At 44.1% G+C, this 20,337-nt stretch overlaps 1 protein-coding gene across 1 annotated transcript in view; it reads left to right on the top strand.

The window, feature by feature from the left end:
• The window catches only part of LRMDA (leucine rich melanocyte differentiation associated), a 511,149-nt gene that overhangs the window by 74,447 nt on the left and 416,365 nt on the right, over positions 1–20,337 (top strand). The gene's annotated exons all lie outside the window — the stretch shown is intronic.

Raw genomic sequence — 20,337 nt, 5'->3', positions numbered from 1 at the left:
GCTGCCTTGGCTGGGCTGGATCAACCCTTCCAGGTGTTTCTTGTTAGACCTTTTCAAAGGCGCCTTCTTAGCTTAGATTTGGGGTTCTCAAACTGTAGCTTGCAGGGATTGTTAAAACGGTATTCTGAGCCCCACTCCCACAGTTTCTAATTTGGGTCTGGAATGGGCCCAGGGATTTGCATCCTGATAAGTGCCCAGATGGTGCTGAGATTGCTGACCCAGGGGCCATAGTGTGAAAGCCAAGGGCTTGAATGCTGAGAGATGCTATTCTTGTGCCCTGTGCTATCCGGCCATCATCCTGCTCATCCCATCAGGCAGTGGGGCCTTTGGAGGCTGGGCTGGGACCTGTTTCTAGAATGCAGTGAAAGCACCTCTTGATTGTTTACATCCTGTCTGTTCTGATCACCCCTGTCTCCCCTGAGAGTGGAGACCTTCCTGCATGACCCTAGTTCTCCCTGGTGTCTGTCAACACTATTTCCTTCCACTCGTCAGCCCTGGGTGGTCACAGCTCCCCTCTTCCTAGTCTCTAGGTCCCTCCACATGCTGGCGCTTCCTCTCACCCTGTGCTTTCAAGCGTCCTTTCTTTAATGTTTCTTCGTTTGAGCCACTTTTATTAAATTCTGGTTCTTGCAAGGACCTGGTCCTGGAATATTTCTCCCCTCAGGGGAAAAGAGTCTTTTCTAGGCAGAGACCTAGCCAGAATCACTGTCTTTATCCCAAGAGCAGTCTTGCCACCCAAAGTATAAGGTAGAATTACTGCTGAGTCTAAAAGAAATTGGAGAAATAAGAAACTTATACCAAATGGAAATATGGCAGCTTTATCACTGCTTATTTCAAGCTTGGGGAAATACCAGCCTCTAAATATCTCGTCACCAGAGCCAGGGTAGGGAGAGCGCTTGCTTGCTGCCTGGACAAGTGATTTTCAGTAATGGGGTCTCTGACCCAGGTGATGGGTCAACAAATCTGACATCAGCAAGTTATTGGGCCCAACCCACGGTGCCACCATGACTGGACTAGATGTGGTCTATGGAGGTGAGATTGCGGGTGATTTCACTTCTACGTTATGCATGTTTGTGATATGAAACAACCATCAGTCATCATATCAGAAAACCAGAAAACTGTCTGGAAAGCAAGATACTTGGGTAAACAGATCCATGTTACATTTGGGTGTGCACGTGATATTTGTGTATACATGTACACGTGCGTACCCGCACATAAAAAATGAGAGAAAAAAGAGTGAAAGAAAAATTACCCAGATGTTAATCATGGACTTCCCAGGTGGCTCAGTGATAAAGAATCTGCCTGCCACACAGGAGACATGGATTTGATCCCTGGGTCAGGAAGTTCCCTGGAGAAGGAAATGGCAACCCACTCTAGAATTCTGGTCTGGCAAATCCCATGGACAGAGGAGCCTGGCTACAGTCCATGGGGTCACACAGAGTTAAACACGATTGAAGCAACTTCACACTCATGCATGCATGCATGCATTAGGGGAAAAGTGTTAAGTGTGGTATAGGAAACACAGCTCAATGCCCTGCCCTCTGCTTAGCACCAATGCAAGTCGTACTTAACTTGCCACACAGTTTACATTCTACCGCCTCCAAAAGCTTTTTTAGACCAATCCTTTCCCTCTAAATCTTGGAGAGCACTCTTGCTGAGTTAGTGTTCTTATTTCAAGTATTTATGTCTGAATATTTCAGTTGCTCTATGAATTATGCCAAGATATCAGTTATGCTTTTTACTTTCCGTTTCCCACAAGGTCAAGTACCGATGATCACATTGTAGGTACTTGTTGGTCAATGGGCAGCATGTTCCTGAAAGGACAGGAAAGATATGAAAACATGAAAACCAGATCTAAATGCCACCTGCTCGTCCAGATACCCCACTGTGCTAACTCACCTTGGCTGTGGCCCTCCCTCAGCAACAGGCAAGGGCCTCCAGTTCACTGTTGGTTCTATGAGTCCTTAGGGCACATTCCGATCTACCAGTGGGTCTGGCCATTAACTGTCTCTCTTGCCTCTCCTTCCAAAATGCTGACACTTTTCATGAAGTCCGAGTAAGACTTTGCACGACTTTAATGGTGTCAGTGGCGAGGCTTTCATCCTTGGATACCTCTAAGTCTGCTGATAAAAGAAATGTTCATTCCATCCTCTAGAGAAATCTCTTGCAGGAACATACAACAAAATCAATCAAGTCTCCCTTCTATCTAAGGAAGGACACCATCAATTGCTTCCCCCTCTGGTGGATGCAGAGTCATTTTTTCCTTCTTTATCTTATGTAGTCAAGCTGTCCCTTACAACCCAATCTTTCTCATCAGATTTTGAGAACTCTTAATTCTCTTCTTTAAACAAACAACTACTCTACCTGTGGCCATCTTCAGGGCCTTTATCTTCTCTCTTTAGTGTTGGACTTTTCAAAAGATTTGCCTCTTCCCACAGTCTCCATTTTTATACGTTCAACCTATTCAGTAACTAACTGTATTCTATATCAGTGTAGGTTTTGAATCCATTACTCTGCAACTCTGTCTATCAGATAGACAGATCTGATAGACAGAATGCCTGATGAACTATGGATGGAAGTTCATGACATTGTACAGGAGACAGGGATCAGGACCACCCCCAAGAAAAAGAAATGCAAAAAAGCAAAGTGGCTGTCTGAGGAGGCCTTACAAATAGCTGTGAAAAGAAGAGAAGCAAAAAGCAAAGGAGAAAAGGAAAGATATACCTATTTGAATGTGGAGTTCCAAAAAATAGCAAGGAGAGATAAGAAAGCCTTCCTCAGTGGTCAATGAAAAGAAATAGAGGAAAACAATAGAATGGGAATGACTAGAGATCTCTTCAAGGAAATTAGAGATACCAGGGGAACATTTCATGCAACAGTGGGCTTAATAAAGGACAGAAATGGTATGGACCTAACAGAAGCAGAAGATATTAAGAAGAGGTGGCAAGAATACACAGAAGAACTGTACATAAAAGATCTTCATGACCCAGATAACCACGATGGTATGATCACTCACAAGAGCCAGACATCCTGGAATGCAAAGTCAAGTAGGCCTTAGGAAGCATTACTACGACCAAAGCTAGTAGAGGTGATGGAATTCCAATTGAGCTCTTTCAAATCCTAAAAGATGATGCTGTGAACGTGCTGCAGTATATATGCCAGCAAATTTGGAAAGCTCAGCAGTGACCACAGGACTGGAAAAGGTCAGTTTTCATTCCAATCCCAAAGAAAGGCTAGGCCAAAGAATGCTCAAACTACCGCACAATTGCATTTGTCTCACATGCTAGCAAAGTAATGCTCAAAATTCTCCAAGCCAGGCTTCAACAATACGTGAACCATAAACATTCAGATGTTCAAGCTGGATTTAGAAAAGGCAGAGGAACCAGAGATCAAATTGCCGACATCTGCTGGGTCATCTAAAAAGCAAGAGAATTCCAGAAAAACATCTATTTCTGCTCTATTGACTATGCCAATGCCTTTGACTGTGTGGATCAGAACAAACTGTGGAAAATTCTTCAAGAGATAGGACCATCAAACCACCTGACCTCCCTCTTGAGAAATCTTTATGCAGTCAGGAAGCAACAGTTCGAACTGGACATGGAACAACAGATGGTTCCAGATAGGTAAAGGAGTACATCAAGGCTGTATATTGTCACCCTGCTTATTTTACTTATATGCAGAGTACATCATGAGAAATGCTGGGCTGAATGAAGCACAAGCTGGAATCAAGATAGTTTGGAGAACTATCAATAACCTCAGATATGCAGATGACACCACCCTTATGGCAGAAAGTGAAGAAGAACTGAAGAGCCTCTTGCTGAAAGTGAAAGAGGAGAGGGAAAAAGTTGGCTTAAAGCTCAACATTCAGAAACCTAAGATCATGGCATCCAGTCCCATCACTTCATGGGAAGTAGATGGAGAAACAGTGGAAATAGTAGCAGGCTTTGTTTTCTTGGGCTCCGAAATCACTGCAGATGGTGACTGCAGCCATGATAGTAAAAGAGGCTTCCTCCTTGGAAGGAAAGTTATGACCAACGTAGAGAGCGTATTAAAAAGCAGAGACATTACTTTGCCAGCAAAGGTCCATCTAGTCAAGGTTATGGTTTTTCTAGTTGTCATGTATGGATGTGAGAGTTGGACTATAATGAAAGCTGAGTGAAGAATTGATTCTTTGGAACTGTGGTGTTGGGGAAGACTTGAGAGTCCCTTGGACTGCAAGGAGATCCAACCAGTCCATCCTAAAAGAGATCAGTCCTGAGCATTCATTGGAAAGACTGATGTTGAAGTTGAAACTCCAGTACTTTGGCCACCTGATGCGAAGAACTGACTCATTTGAAAAGACCCCGGTGCTGGGAAAGATTGAAGGCAGGAGGAGAAGGGGACGACAGAGGATGAGATGGCTGGATGGCATCACCGACTCAACAGACATGAGTTTGGGTAAACTCCGGGAGTTGATGATGGACAGGGAGGCCTGGCGTGCTGCAGTCCATGGGGTCGCAAAGAGTTGGACACGACTGAGTGACTGAACTAAACTCTGCAACTAGTTTAATTCCCAGTGACCTCCAAGTGACTATATTCAAGGGAACTGTTAGTGTGTATCTTGCTTGGCTTTTTAGCAGTAGCAAAATCTATTGTTAACACTTTCTTTTGGAAACATAGTCTTTCCTTGGATATTCTGATCCATGTGGTTTTTGGACTGCCTCCCTGGCCATTCTTACACCATCTCTTGCGGGTTCATATACATTCACCTAGCGAATAAATGTTGAAATGTCTCTGCCCAAGGACCTCTCTTCTTCTCAGTCTGAGATCTCTTTCTTGGTGCTCTCATCCATATCTGTAGTTTAACTATCACCTGTATGTACCCATGGACTTAGGAGCTCCTCTGAGCTCCTAAGGTGTCTGCCTTCTTGTTGGAGACCTGTGAGTTGGCCTATTGGTCCCAACGTCCTACCAGTTTATTTCTTATTACTTCTTAAAGCCATGCACTCTCATTCTTCACCCTCATCACCCAAATTCAAACAATATCATGTTTGTGTTTTGTATTTCTTAAATTTGGGACTACTGTAGTAGCCTCCAAAGGTATCTACGTTTGTCCACTTTTAACCCCTCACAGTATACTCTGTTCCCTTCAACAGATGTTTGCAAAATGCAAACAAATCAGGTCAGTCCCCTGCTTCAAACCTTGCACTGCTTAGCCTTGCAGTTAGGATGAAGAGCAAAGTTTCTAACCTGGTCTACTCCACTCTGCATAGTCTAGCCCTTTTATCAACTCTCCAGTTCCATCTCACACCATCTGCATCCCTCACACACACTCCCAGGCCTTCAGGCAATGCCGCACACTCATACATGCTCACCTCCTTTCTAGTTTCTCTAAAATGCCAGTCTCCATCCTACCATAAGCCTTTGCCAATGCTGTTCCTTCTGCCTAAACACAGTTGGCATTCGCTCACTTAGTAGTCTTGTTAACTTTGCCATTTTCGCCCTCCTGTTCTCAGTTCACAATATTACTTCCCCAGGGATGTCTTCTTCCAAGACCAGCTCTTGCCTTTTTTTTTTTTTTTTTTCCCAAAGTCCTTAAAACAGCATATGCCTCTTCTTCCTAGCCCTTCTTGGGCCCACATAATTTAACATGTATGTCTTCCTGTGTTTGTTTGCCTATCCATTTCCTTAAATCATCTTTAAGCTCCTCAGAAGAAGGGTCATAACATTATTTTTGTTCATCATTGTATCTTCAGCACCCAGCCTAGTGCTTCATCCACAGTAGGTACAGAATAAATATTTACCAGATGATTAGAAGACTTTATGAGAGGACGATGAAATCAAGCAAGGCCACGGAAACATGATGGAAGGCACCACCACACCTAGATGTTCCAACCCCAGTCCATCAAATCAGAACCAAGAAAGTTCATTTGAAAGTCACAATTCAGACTTCCAGCATAAATTATATGCAGTTGTGCAAACATGTCAACGTTTAGTAAATTGAATTTGTTGAATGTAAACAACTTTGACCAAAATAATAACACAGCTTTAGAAAAAGACATTAGGCACCCACTTTTGAAGAGTTTGTATAATTTAACACACAAGAAAACTTTACTGTAATTATATGCAGACGTATACAAAGGATAAATGTTATTTACTTGCTCCAACCTCCATAAAATAAACCTCCAACTAGGCTGCAGCTTGCTGCATTAATCCTAATTTAGAAACCACTCCCACCGAGGTGGTGGGGGCTCCATGGGCCCCTCATCTTTTCCTTGTGTCAAAATTAGCCATTTAAATTAGAACCACATTAGGAGCGTTGGTGACGCCAACGTCATGGCCCCAGTGTGGGGAGCACTTAAAAGTGGCCACCTGAAGTTGATTAAACCCTTACCTGTCAAACCCAGTATGGTTATGGTGGAAAATCTTTAATGTAATTAAGAGAAGCACGTTATGGGAGGTCAAGTGACTTGCTTTTTGAATTCCACTTCTAATCTGTCATCAAATGGATTGGAAATTGTCGGCTGGGGGTAATTAATGAAAGCTGCATGAGCAAGCGGGGGAAGAGAGGGGTAGGGGACTGGCAGGCAGGAGAGCCAGATGGGGGCTCTATCTCCTGATAGTCGTGAGGACCGGGGCTGGGGGAGACACACCCAGCACCCTGCCCCTCAGGAGGCCCTGGGTGGGAGGCTCACTCAGCACCTGTCTCTTCGCACATCGGGAAGCGGGATAAGGGGAGGGGCCGTCTGCACAGCTCCTTGCTTATCATTAAGTGAGATCTGGGGCCTGGATGTCAGCGGCCTGGGCAGAGTGGAGCTGGCGCCGCCCTCGTCACCCTTCACTCAGAGCCGTCTGATCTTCATCAGCCTTTAGCTTGCCTTATGTGCTGATCCCCCAAAGAATGGTGGGGTGCTTCCACCTGGGGCCTCCAACTGTCCAGTCTCTGCCTCCAGGTTCCTCACAGGTCCACAGCCCTGAGCACATTGGGTCTGGTGAAGAAATTCGGCATTGCCCCAAGTTTCTTCCTGAGCGTGTGGGTTCCTGGCCCACTAAACCCATCTCTCAGTGCACTGGGTGTGTTTGGGCTCCAGGGATCCTGTGCATCTTAACGCCAGAATGCTGCCTTTCAGAGATGAAATTACTTAATGCTTTGCTGTGTGTTTTCGCCTGAGGGTGCTGTTGACAGAAGGCAGTTTTTCTGCTCTGGTTGCTGTCTCCCTCTTTGTTTTTGTACATTGCATCTGTGTACATTAGCGGAGGTATCTGTGTTTGAAGAAGGATTACAGCCGTCAGAATGTTGCCACTTAAGATTTGCCCCCTTCCTCGGAGACTGACGTGAGGACAAGCACCACACTGCATCTTCACAGGGTATTGGCGCTGGGGAACTTTCCAGACCAGATAGGCTTTCCCCCTTGGCTCTCCTCCCAGCTTGAGTATGGGCAGAATGCATCAGTGTTGAGAGAGATTTGATCCTCACGTTTGGGAATATCTTCAATACTCCATGGAAAAGGTTGGGTGTCTCCTGTGTGTGGTGGTCCTTAGGAGTTACTCAGAACAGAATGGACAATCCAGGCAAAGATGAAATACACAGCCAACATTCAGAAGCATCTCAGGGTCTTAGAAGATCCAAGATTTGCCCAAAGGGTCTTAAGAAGGGTCCAGGGTTTTAAGAAGGGTCCAGGGTCTCCTGTTATTAGAACTGTGGAGAGGTGGCAGATACAGTTGAAGGGAAGGGATGCAGAAGGATGAGGCATTTGTTAAGAGGGTGTCTAGATAATTCTTCATTGGGCTTGAATTTCCTTGGTTTAGAGAATTTTTAGTCATTGCCCCATGTGAAAATGGAAGAGTTAAATGGGAGGGGAGAAGTTGAGACAGAAAAAATCAACCTGGAAGTACTTTCAAATAAGAGCAGAGCATTGGAGAAAGTCATTTTCCAAGGGTTCTCCCTCTTCTGTGTTGCTTTTGTTGACCAGTGAAGAGCCCCCTTTCTTATCTCCTGCTCACCCCCATTTTTCATCCACAATGGAAAGGGCAGTGTTTCTAGAAAGGGAGGTGTGTCTCCAGGTAAAAGCTGTCCAAGGCAGTGGCAAGAGAAGCTGCTGTGCTTGGCTTCCTCTGGATATTGTGTTTACCTCCTGGCCACAAGTTCACAGGTAAAAGGGGAAAGTTGCCCTGGGCTCCTCTTCCAAGGAGCTGTCTGCTCACCATGGCAACCTCTTCCTGGGGTCTCAGTCATCGGCAGCGGGGTACAGAGTTCACGGAACTCAGCACTGTGCCCTCCTCTCTCCATGTCTTTTTCTTTTTTGAAGGGATCGAGGCTGGTTTGCTGCACTATTTAAAGCGAAGATGCCAAATGAAAAGTTCCTCGTTTTAAGTTGGTTCTTATACAAAGCTGCTTTGTGGTTTTTTTCGGCCTGTCAGACTTGTCAGGCCTAGTAAGAAAAAGTATATTGTTTCCAGCACTTGGATTCCTTTCTCCCTGACATCTGCCACTCTGTAAAGATGATAAATTCCTGCCTCATTAGCCAAGGGTGTGGGATTACAGGCTGACAACACATTAATCACCAGCCTCTGTGGCAGGCTGACTAGCAATAGGCATTGTTAACAAAACTTTTCTAATATGTCAGTCTTCTCTATGACAGCCTGTAATCAATCATTGTGATTGACGGCGCTGATAGATTACACTATTTATACTTTGTGTAATGAAAGATAGTGTTTCCACCTACTGTCATTTCTGGGCAAGTGGTGGAGGATCAGTGACTAGAAAACAAACATAACAACAGGGCAAGCCCCCATCATCCCCAAAATATCCACAGAAATACCCCCACCTTCCCAAGTCCCAAGTCTGGCAGTGAGAGAGGAAGCAGGATGGCATCAGGGTGGTTACGCTGGGATGAGGGGTGGTGGCGGAGGCACCTGGAAAGAAGGAGTGTTTTAGCTTTTTTCAGGGGCGCTCTCTGCAGTGTGCGCGCTGGCAGGTATCGCTAGCACAAGTTTACACAGGTAGAAGGCTCCCCCAGCAGTCCCTCTCCTCGCCCTCGGCAGCTTACGTGTGTACAGCTGAGCCTTCGGCCCCTCCTGCCCTGCCAGATGAGAGATGATTTAGATGTTGATAAAATATTTGTTCTTTCTTGGCTCTGAGGGCAAATATTATCCTTGTTTCCCATAATTGTGCAGCACTGCAAAAGTCAACAGCTCCCGGAGCAAGTACAGAACCAGCGCTCGGAGAGCAGCCCTTTGCCCAGGGCCTTTGCCGGGACTTGCTTTTCCCCTTTGAAGCCCCCAGAATTGCAAACAGGATAAGAATGAATCAGCTGAGCTAAAATGTATTCTGATTCTCACATACGGGGTGTTTTTGGAGGGTCCTTTCAGTAATTTTTGTTTTGTCTGAAAAGAACTTGTCAAATTTACAGGCTACTTTTGACTTCCTAATATAATTTCCATAGAGTGGCAAGTGGGGGTGATCCTGGGCTGGTATCTTTGGAGGCAAGTACCTTTCCCCATGGGGCAGCCACACTCCCACCAACTGTGCCACACATGCTTATTTTAATCATTTTTTAAATGATTATTTGATTTAATTTTCCTTGCTCTTGGGTAAATACAGAAAAATTCTCCATTATGAGTTCTTAAGGGTTCACAGATGTGAACTGTCATCTTTCTCCTTGGTACAAGCATAAATCTGTGATTTTCAGGCCTCTCATTAAATTGGTTTCTGGTCTCTCTTTTTCTCTCAGCCTATTCTGTGGATTGGGAGGCAGAGAGGGGAGAATGGAAAGAAAGCGAGGACTTATCCCCTGCTTCCTGCGCATTGTGGCGTTGGTAGGCATTCGACACTTCAAGGTGCCCTGCCAGTTGGCAAGGCTAAAGGAACCTGAGAGGGACCCTGAGTGAAACTGCTCTGGAGGGGAATGAGTGGGAGGAGGAGTGGGGAGCCAGCGGAGCTAAACTTTAATCTCTCTGTGAAGTTTGAGTGAGCCCAGGATGATTAATGAGAGAGCAGACCATCTGATTAAGCCCCTCCGTGTCATAGGACATGATTAGTAGGTGACAGAGACGGTAACAGTATCCAGCCAAACCCTTGTTTCTTTCACGGCTCCGGCTGTTATATGATTAATGTCCCCAAGGGCTATCTCAGGGTCAGGCAGGGGAACCTGTCAGAACAGGTGGAAGTGACAAAATGGGCAGAAACTCCTTAGGGGGGACGGGAGTGGCGAGGGGGAGAATGGAGGGGGGCAGGGTGGCCAGATGGAGCCGGCGACCTTTCTCTGATCCGAGCAGGCTCGGGGAGCATCATGGGAATGGAAACGAGGAAGAATCACAAAACTGCAGATGTTTCCCAGGTTCTGGATGCAGCAAGCACTGCCAGCTTGGATGTGCAGAAAGCACAGTGTGACATGGTGAGTTATCACTCATCGTTTAGGTGCTGGGATGGGATAGGAAGAGGCTGCTGTGGGCCCTGAGAGTATTAATATTAATGTGAATGCCCACATGTGTGCCTAGTAAGCCTGTGTGTACCTTCAGATGTACCAGAACAAGGGCCCCACTCTGCTGTGGGGATTAAGTACAAATCAAACAGTTAGAGCGGATATTTCGGTTCACTGCTTTTGAGAGCCAAAGCACATAAACTATCCTTGAATGTTCTACTTAAAAAAGATAAATATAGAAGATGAGAATGGATTCAAAGCATTATACCTCTTTAGATCTAAAATGTAGGAATTTTTTAAAAATTCAGGTAACCCAGGTTACAGGTGAGAAAACTGAGGCTTGAAGAAGGTAAATGACTTGCGTGGTGGCAGTCAGGACCAGAAGCCCAGTTTTTCTATTCCTAGTTTCATGTAATAAGCCCTTGATAAGTCTGTTGATAAGGTCTCAGGCCTTTTTATTAGATGTGAGTTTCCAAGCAAGATTTTGATCTTCACTTCCCTTATATTCCCCACCCTCCTTTCCCAGAAGCACTTTGACCTCCAGGTCCAAGGTTCAAACCCCATTCGAAGTGAAGTCTCATTGAGTCCTCTTGGGGCAGACAGTCGTCCCAGACGGCAGCTTTGACAGAAGACTGTGCTCGTATGGCAGCCATTTTGATGGACAAGGTTCCTGCTGCTAAGTCGCTTCAGTCATGTCCGACTCTGTGCGACCCCAGAGATGGCAGCCCACCAGGCTCCCCCGTCCCTGGGATTCTCCAGGCAAGAACACTGGAGTGGGTTGCCATTTCCTTCTCCAGTGCATGAAAGTGAAAAGTGAAAGTGAAGTTGCTCAGTCGTGTCCGACCCTCAGCGACCCCATGGACTGCAGCCTACCAGTCTCCTCCATCCATGGGATTTTCCAGGCAAGAGTACTGGAGTGGGGTGCCACTGCCTTCTCCAAGGTCCCTCAGGGGGACCATTTTGACTTGAAAGAGAACCTGGATTTGTTGAGGTTCACCTAGCAAGTGTAGCTTTTCTCTTTCCATCTTTGATGCTCTGTCCATTACCCACATTTGAGAGCCATTCCAGGGCTGTAACTGAGGCTGATAAAACCCTCCACCCACTTTCTAGGGGGCTCTTCCCTCTCTGCTCTACATGTCTGTCTGGTAACTCTTGCTCTTATGCTCACACAGCAATAATAACTGGGCTAGTGCTTGGGCTGGGCAGTAAACAGTTCCTTGCACCTGCTTGGCCTCCCATGCAGGAGTTTACAAGTTGTCAATCTTTGCATGGAAGAAAAAGACCACCTTTCAGCATAGTTTTGTCCATACAAACTTACCAGGCCGAGATGGTCTTCAGTGAGCCACAAACTTAATAGCAAAGCCAAGTTCAGTGTTATGATCACAAAGGACAGAGATGGAAGAACAGAAGCTGTATTGGGTTATGTTAGGAAGAGAATAGGTGGGATGAGACTCAACCAAGGCATGTTAATGCTTCATTCTCCCCAAAAGTTGTTTATCACGTGGCATTTTATGTGAGTTACCCTTAAAGGGTGAATGAAGTATAAAGGACACTGAAACTGTCCCAGGGCAGCATATAGAACAGATGGCTTGGAGAGTAAACCCTCCTGGAGAGGACTTCTCCTCTGGTCGGGGGATCAATTATGGATGAATAAATTCTTATTCATTTTAGAATTCTGGTGCATTTTCATTTCTGCCCCACATTTAACCCAGGTAAAATACAGCCTTATCAGACCAAGTAGAGAGTGAACAGGAGTTCCAAGCACAGTCATTTGAATTTGGCTCTTGTGGTCTTTAAGGGAATCATACAGAGGATCGGGTCACTTCCCTGGTTAAAGGGAAACATCTAGTATCAAATTCTTCCATGAACGGATGGAAAGGTTTGAGAAAACTTTGGCAGACATGGCATGAGGAGTCTAGCCCTTGCTGTAGCAGGCAGCACGCTGGGAGGAGTTGTATTGTGAGGTGATGGTGATGGCGGGGGGTTGGGGGCTGGCCCATTATATTACAGAGTAAATCAGTAACCTGTGGATCATGCAGCCATTGAATCTTTCTCCTGTTATGGAATAGGTTGAGTTGCCAAAAATCAAGCCTCTCCTGACCTACATAAAGAACCCACATTGTCAAAATGTTGACCCATTCCCAATGTGCACTGCTTTATGTTGGAGAATTTATAGGGGGGCCATGGTGCTGTGGAAGAGACCCAGGCTTTGCTATTGATAGACCCCAAAAGTAGTTTAGGGTCTTCACCATGATTCAGTGGTCAAGTTTAGGAATCATGTTATGAGCAAGGCCATGAACAAATGTTTACCAGTGATTAAGAACTGAAGCTTGTGAATGAGGTACATTCATCTAAATTAGAACAGACCCACATTGCCTCCTTTCCCTTATGATTTCTCAAGCCAGGGAGAAAGGGATATCGTTAGTTACTTTAGGGGTGTGGCATCTCACCTTAAATGACCTCCTGGGAGTGGGCTGGGCTCAATGAAATAATCCTCCATGTGTTTTGGCAGATAAATGTTTGAGATCTATGTTATTAGGTTGTACTACACTAATGATATTACCCAACCAGAAAGTGTGACAAATAGTTTAATGAAGAACAACAATTATTGTGGATGGTAGATATTTCTTTACTTAAAGGCAAAGATGAGCAATATTTGAAATTCAGGGAATGGCAACCTCTCTTCATTTGAGGCTAGCACAAATAATAAGATTTTGCCTTTTCACAGAGGATGAGAACAAATGAAAAATTTAGAATATTATCACCTTGCAGCATTGAAAATTCTCCAGCCAGATCATCCTGGACTCCCAGTCCCAGGATGCCAAACTCTCTTATCTCCTCTTTGATGGAAAAATGTCACAATTTCCTTTTCTAGTCTCTTATTTGTTTTTTTTATTTTTTGGGAGATTCTTCTGAAAATGTTTCCTTTCTATGTGGGACCATTTAAAGAAACCAGACCAGAAAAATCATGCTAAGTAACACTTTTTTTGCTTGAGCATTTTTCTTTTCGCAGTTTGGAACTGGAGGCAAATGAAGGCCTCCCTAGTGCCCTGGTAGCTGCAGCCCCTCTTTTAGCATTTTTTCAAAGGGCACAGGCCAATCTGCCCATAATGAGCTTGGAAAGTGAGGATGAAGTTCCTGATAATATGACACAAATTTCTTTCCTTTTGCTCCTTAGTTCATCTTAATTAGCCCCTGTGGAAAGGATTGATTTTTGAGAGGCTTGTAGTGAACATCTGTTGGTATTCCTGGGGCCGTTCTTAGTCTGTCCTGCGCTTGACATTTCTTGTAAAAGAGGAGGCATTTGTTCATATTGACATTAGCTGCCTCTGTATCTCTCGGTGGTACAGATGGTCTGTGAATAAAGACATCAAGCTAATAGGCAAGATGACAAGCTTCAATAGAGCTGGGGCTCCTCACACTTAAATGGCAGGGCAGCATAGATTGCTTCTGCTGCCGAGGCTGGGGTCTGCGGGTAGCAAAGCATATGGAATAAGTTAAAAATGAAGAAGGATCCTGGGAAATGACTAGAAATCTCTCCCTAAGACTATAAGGGCTTTTATTATTATTATTATTATTGGTCCATGCAGTATGTCAAGCTTCCAAGGCATGCAGAGCCAGGAAAAAAAAGGCAGAAACTAGATTTTCTGCTGGTCCGTCTCCCATCCATTTTTGTCCTGTGAACTGGCCATGCAGATCCTAACGGAGGTTTGCACATCTCAGAAGGGAGCTATTGTTCTTACTTTTTGGTGAAGTGTGTTGATGATCCTGTTTCTATCAGAGGAAAGCTACTCTCAAATCAACAGGCTAAATTTTTGTTCTCCCATGAAACCATATTTTCCCAGAGGACCTCCAGGAAGTCAGCACTCTGGAACCTTATAATTCTGTTCATTCCAAAGGTTCTGGGCTTTCTCCCAAATGCATATCCTAGTTTATTATGATAATCCATCATGGCTTTGGCGTATGTATATTCATCTCTGTTTATTTAACTCCATTTATATTTTAATCATGAACAACTTATTAGGACAAAGATGTTTTCTGTTGACTCTTGCCAGCGTAAAACACCTTAGGTCGTAAGGGCAGCCTCTTTGCTTGTGTTGGGTGGACAAGACCCCCATTGGTCCAGGTTTCTTTATCAGCCTCTTTTTCATCTTTTCAGCTTCTATCTTTTCAGATGCTGAAATCCTGATCTTTTCTCTCTGTTCTCATTATATTCGCCCCCATGGACTCAATTGCATGAGCAGCTTTTCTTGTCTTCTCTTGGACCACCTTTAGTTCTGTTCCATGTTCTTTATTTTCCATTTGTACATGGGTGACATGTCTGCGTGTTTGTGTTGTTTTTTAATCTTGATACCCTCCCGTGTTTCATGGATGCTTTGAGGGAGCTTGTCAGGATATAAACTGTAAAACAAAAGGAAAACAGGACCTTACCAGGGCAAGAGAAAATATTAAAAGGGGGATGATTGCAGAGGAAATGAGCTGCTACAGTGCAAAGATCCAAACAGTACATGCTGTTTCTAATAGGTTGGTGTAGATTAGGATTATTTTATACTCATGCATACGAAAGACTTGAATCAGGACCAGTACCGTTATGTGAAAAGGAAAATCTTAACTATGGAACTTGGTAGGTAAATAAAAATACAGCTATTGCTTATCTGATTATTCTTTATTTTATACACTGGTTGGATTGAGATTTAAATATATGTCCCCCTCTCCTCTTACACATAGGATCTCAATTTGTCAACTCAAGTGAATGAGTTATGGTGTTGCTCTCCCATCTGCTATAAAGTTGGTCTCTTACCTAAAAAGAGGAGGCAGTACGAAAGAGAAAGGGGTAGGGAGAGAACAGGGAATGGTAGAGTGAGAGGAAGGAGAGGAGGGAGACTTCTAATTAGTTTGGATAATGGTAAGATTAATGAGGTGCTCCAGTTAATGAGGCAGTTCGCTGGCAGAGGTGGTGGTTCAGTATTTCCAGTGTCCCTATGTGGGCTTATGCACCTTTACGAAAAGCTGAGTCAGATATTTAAGGAAGAGGGAAAGTTAGGCTTCCGAAAGCTTGAAGCTAGGAAACAATCCCCACACAGTTGGCTGGAGTCAGTTTGATTCAAGTCAGATGGGGACATAGCTCTGCGTTTGTTTCTCTCTGGGTTCTGTGTCCTGGCCTCATAATTCAGCTCTCCCGACCCCTGAATGGGCTGTCATGAAGTGAACAAAACCTTCTTCCCTTTCTTTATTCCCCCATGTCCCATGAGGATTCTGTGTGTGTGTGTGTGTGTGTGTGTGTGTGTGTGTGTGTGTGTGTGTGAATGTGTGTGTTTCTCTCAGTCATTGGAAGGGTTCATCGTTCCTGTTTCCACCACTATGGTGAATTTCTCAAGGATGGAGACCCTGTCTCTACCATTAGATTCTGCTCTCCTCCAAATAAAATTTATAGCTTTCTTTCACATTGGGAGCTTCCTAATGATGGGAATCAGTATCCTTTACATTATTTTAAGAGCTTCTCAAAGGGGACAAAGATTCCTTTCCCTTTTTCTCCTCTGAATCCCATCATCTATTTTATCAAGAATCTTGCATTTCTGCAGTCCACAAATATTTATTGAGAGCTAGTCTGTGCCGGGTACTGTTCTAGGCACTTAGACATACAGAGTGAGCGGAGTCTGAGTTCCTGCTCAAGGAGTTTACCTTCCGGTGTAGGGAGGCAAGAGAGAGAGGTAATAAGCTGATAAATAGATGTCAAGCATGGTATCATTGGTGAGGGATTCAGGGAAGTAATGCTGTTTCATGAAGGGTGATCAGAGATGAACTTTCTGAGAAGGTACCGTTCGATGGCCAAAAGGAAGGCATGCAATTATTTTGGCAGAGGGTGAGAGATCCAGGCAGAGGGAAGAGCAAATGCATTTCCCCTCATCTCTGGAGTATGTGTGACCAGCAGCAGTGTCTCAGAGACACCCAATCATCCTACATCTCAGAATCGGATGCTTCAACGTCTGCTATGGCAGACTTCCCTGCCTGGGCTATGTCCAAGCTCAGCAGCCCTTTTAAACTCATCTTCAGGGGTCTTCAGCAGTCACCTTCAGGGGTCTTGCTCTTTCTGCCTGTTTGTGGGCTTGTCAGAACTCTACAACCAGGTGCTCTGGGCTGAAATCCTATCCCTGACACTTAATACTTGTATAATGTTAGTCAAGTTAGTTAATCTCTTTGGGTCTCCTCATGTGTAAAACAGAGATGATTTTTGCCCCCAACTCAGAGATTAAATGAGTTCATACATGAAAATGCTTAGAATGTAGCCTGCACAGAGTAAGTGCTATATGCGAATGTTAGCTGCCGTTATTGGTTTTGTTGTCGACTTGTTTCAGCAAATGAAAAATCTTTCCTTTAAAGATAGCATTTTCCTCCTCTTAAAGCTGCTCAGCCTCTTGCTTACCTACAGATGAGGGATACAGTTGGATGTGAACCAGAGATATCAGGTTTTTCTGCCAGGCCGGCCTCTTTGGTTTCTCCCTTGAACGATGCTGAGCACATCCTCTCCCCAATGCTACAAATTTGCTCTTACAGATTTTATTCTCCCTCATGGTTCATAGAGACTAGTCTTTTCTCCTCAACTCAGAATTTCTCCAAGGCAAGGATGAAGGCTCTGTCTGCCTCTTTCATGTCCCCTAAATCATCTTGGATAGAACTGAAGGTGTTGAAAGTTCTACTCAGTGTTTCCTGGGGGTTCCATTCATGCTGTTTGGAATGTAGTCCTTCCTTGTTTAGTACTGATCAGTGACTCTTCATTCTCCACACTGTCTTCTGGTAGAGGCAAAGGACAGAGCTCAGACTTGGGAACCACACTGAGTCTAAATTCTACTTGCTCTGTGACTTTGGGCATAATCTCTATGTTGTCAAGACGGCTGATAACTCAGTACAAGTAACAACACTTAGGAAAGTGTCTTTGGAGGGGTTTCTAGGTTTTAGCCACTGATATCGTTGTTGTTTATTGTTACGGTTATTAATGTTCTTTCAGCGTGTTTTATACGTATAAGAGTTCTAGAAGTCAGGTGGGCTAGAGTAGTCCTGGCTTATCTGAAGACATAAGCTGGAAGGCATTCTTTCTGTGAAAGATGGATCTGAGGCAGCATCTGTTGTGTCTAAGAATGCTGGCTGAGATGAAGGGCGATGGCACTAGTCTTGCTTCAGGGGCCAATTAGTTTCTTCAGTGTTATGTCATGTCCATGACTGAAGGTTTCTTAAGGATACTCTGCCATCTTCCTGTGTACATCAAGCTCTGTATCATGCTAGGAGATCCAGCACGTACTTGCAGAATTAATTAATAACCGGTTAGGTGGATGGTTGGATGGATGGATGGATATTTGAGTGGTTGGATGCAGAGATGGATAGATGCAGAGATGGATTGATGGATGCAGAAACAGATACATGGATGGATTGTAGAGTAAATGAGAGGTGAGCATTTTCTACATGAGTATGATTCAAACTACCACAGATCTGAGTCTGTTAGCTGGTTTCTACCCTCACTCCATCTTTCTAACCTTCTTTTAATTCTTGCTTCCCTTTTCCTTTCCTCCTTGCTTTCCTCTCTTCTTATGCTATCTCTCCCATTGTCTCCAGACCCAATTATGTCCCTCTTTACTATTTTCTCTTCTGTCCTTAGTATCAAATACCAACATTCCCCCAAGTCCCTTAAAGGTCAAAATCTAGAGTGTTCACAGTGTAGTGGCCAAGGTGCTCTCTCCCCTGTGTATCTACTCCCCAAGATGACCCAGCATCATTTGCTGAGGTGACAATACCACCAGCTTCACTTTGACACTCCGCATCATTGTTTTGGGAACCGACTTTGCCAAGTGATTAAGGCTGAATTGATGCCTCCAGCACACAGGAAGCTTGCACCTTTCCTCGGTCTCTGTCTATATACTGCTGTTTAAATGTCACTGCTATTGAACAAAGAGTGGACTAATATGTCTGGAAAGACAGCTAATGCTATATTTTGGTAAGTTCTTATCAAAATGCCTTTGGTAAGCTATTTGCCCTCGATAAAAAAGAAAAAGAAAAAGAATCCTGGTCTTGCTGGCAAAACTCAATAGCAGTTGTATCAGACAAAACCGTAAGGACCTAGGCAACTGTAGAAATCCTAAATCCAGGCTGTTTGGACACATGATAACAGAGATTGGGATATATATCCTTAGGACTAACAAGACTAAGCAGGTTAAATTCTTATCAGAAATCAATGGCTTCCCACATCTCTGAGAGCACTCACTGTTGGAACATCAGTCCCACCCTTTGAGAAGTGAACATCTGTGCTCTGGCCCACTCCTTAAATAATCTCATCAGACATCAGTGGAAAATTACTTTGTGGGTAGCAACTGGAAGCTGCCTATCCCCCATCATTGTCATAAAAAAGCAGGGATCTAGGGCCATATTTTCAGTGGAAAAATTACTGACATAATCATTATTACTTGTGATATTTCTACTTACCTAAAGAGATATTTCTAGGAAGTAGCTATTAAAGCAGGAATATTAAGAAGCTGGAACTCAAAGGGGATTAGAATCTAGATTATTTTTCTGATTCAAATTATCTTTTTTTTTTCTTATAGCCTTTGAAGAAGGCAAATAAGATTGTATTTATTTCTCTTATTTCCCTCCTCTCTAAACGCTTAACTGATTTTATTCATTTCAGTTTACTGCAATAGAAATAGCAGCAAACAGCTTCCACTTAACTTCTTTCTGTGAACGTATATTTTCTTGCAGGAGGGTAGGGGAGAGTAGAAGACAGCTAAAAGGGGTGAGTGTCTTCTAGTGTTTAACTATAAGGTGTGTGGAGAGGGTTTGAAGAATGTTCATTCTTCAGAGGCCCTAGTTTTTACCGACCACACTTTGTAATGGAGTTATCTCCCATTCAGCTGCACACTGGCGAAATATTGTTTATGAGGATGGTTTGCTGTGTCCAAAGAATGTGTATTAGGAAGTTATCTGTGCCAAATAGACTGTGGGTATATTTTTTCTCATTGTATCTACACCTGAAATGATGAAAGATTTTTGAACAAAAATTATTAAATGTGTATTGGTGACTGAGTAGGTACCCAGAGTCAAACTTTCTATCCTTTGTGTAGGTAGGTAGGTAGGTAGATAGGTAACCAAAGTAAAGTGAAGATGGAGGATCAGAGGTGGGAAGATTTCCAGCAGATGGAGGCCTCCCAGCAGGGAAGGCTGTGGTGGCTGGGAGTGATAGCCTGGGTTTCTGATGGGCAAGTCCTGCATTGTGACCACATCCAGTTGTAGGGTCAGCTTCAAGCCAGCCCTCCCAAGGTGCTTCTTTGATGAGGATGTCTCTGTTCTCTCATGGGACATGAACCGACTATGTTTTGTGTGTTCTAATCCTGTGGGTGATTTCTTCTTTTACCACTGCTGGGCAAACCAACACAGTCCTGGATGCATGTCCCAATTCCTTCCTTGATGGTTTAAGGGAAGAGGGGAGGATAATAAAGCCCTCCCTTCAAGAATCCACCTCTTGTGTCCCTCCTCAGACAGCTATAGAATGCAATGATGTGCAACAGAGGAGAGTTAAGAACTTCCACTGGGCTTTGAGATTCAAATGCCACTCATACAGGTTGATTGGGAAAAGGGATATAAATTCATGCCTGAGCCCTAAGATGCAGCCTCATAAGAGAAGCTGTCTTTATGGCTTGTTTGACCTCAGGAACATGGAGGATATTCATGATGGAGCTGGCTTTTCCCCTCACAGATCACCTAGTAGGGTCTGCCTTTTCTCTCCCTTCCGTTTTTTAGATTGATTGCCGTTCTCATGCAATAATTTGGGCTTTTTAGTTTTTACTCACAGTTGCAGATAATTCATACACATTCTGTATACAGCAACCTTTGATTCCTTTTTTCTTCCTGAAAGTGTGTCTTTGTTCAGTGCTCTGTGGCTTCAGGAATT

This window comes from Budorcas taxicolor, chromosome 5, assembly GCF_023091745.1.
Source record: "Budorcas taxicolor isolate Tak-1 chromosome 5, Takin1.1, whole genome shotgun sequence".
Lineage (NCBI taxonomy): Eukaryota > Metazoa > Chordata > Mammalia > Artiodactyla > Bovidae > Budorcas > Budorcas taxicolor.
This window is presented reverse-complemented; position numbering and strand designations above follow the sequence as displayed.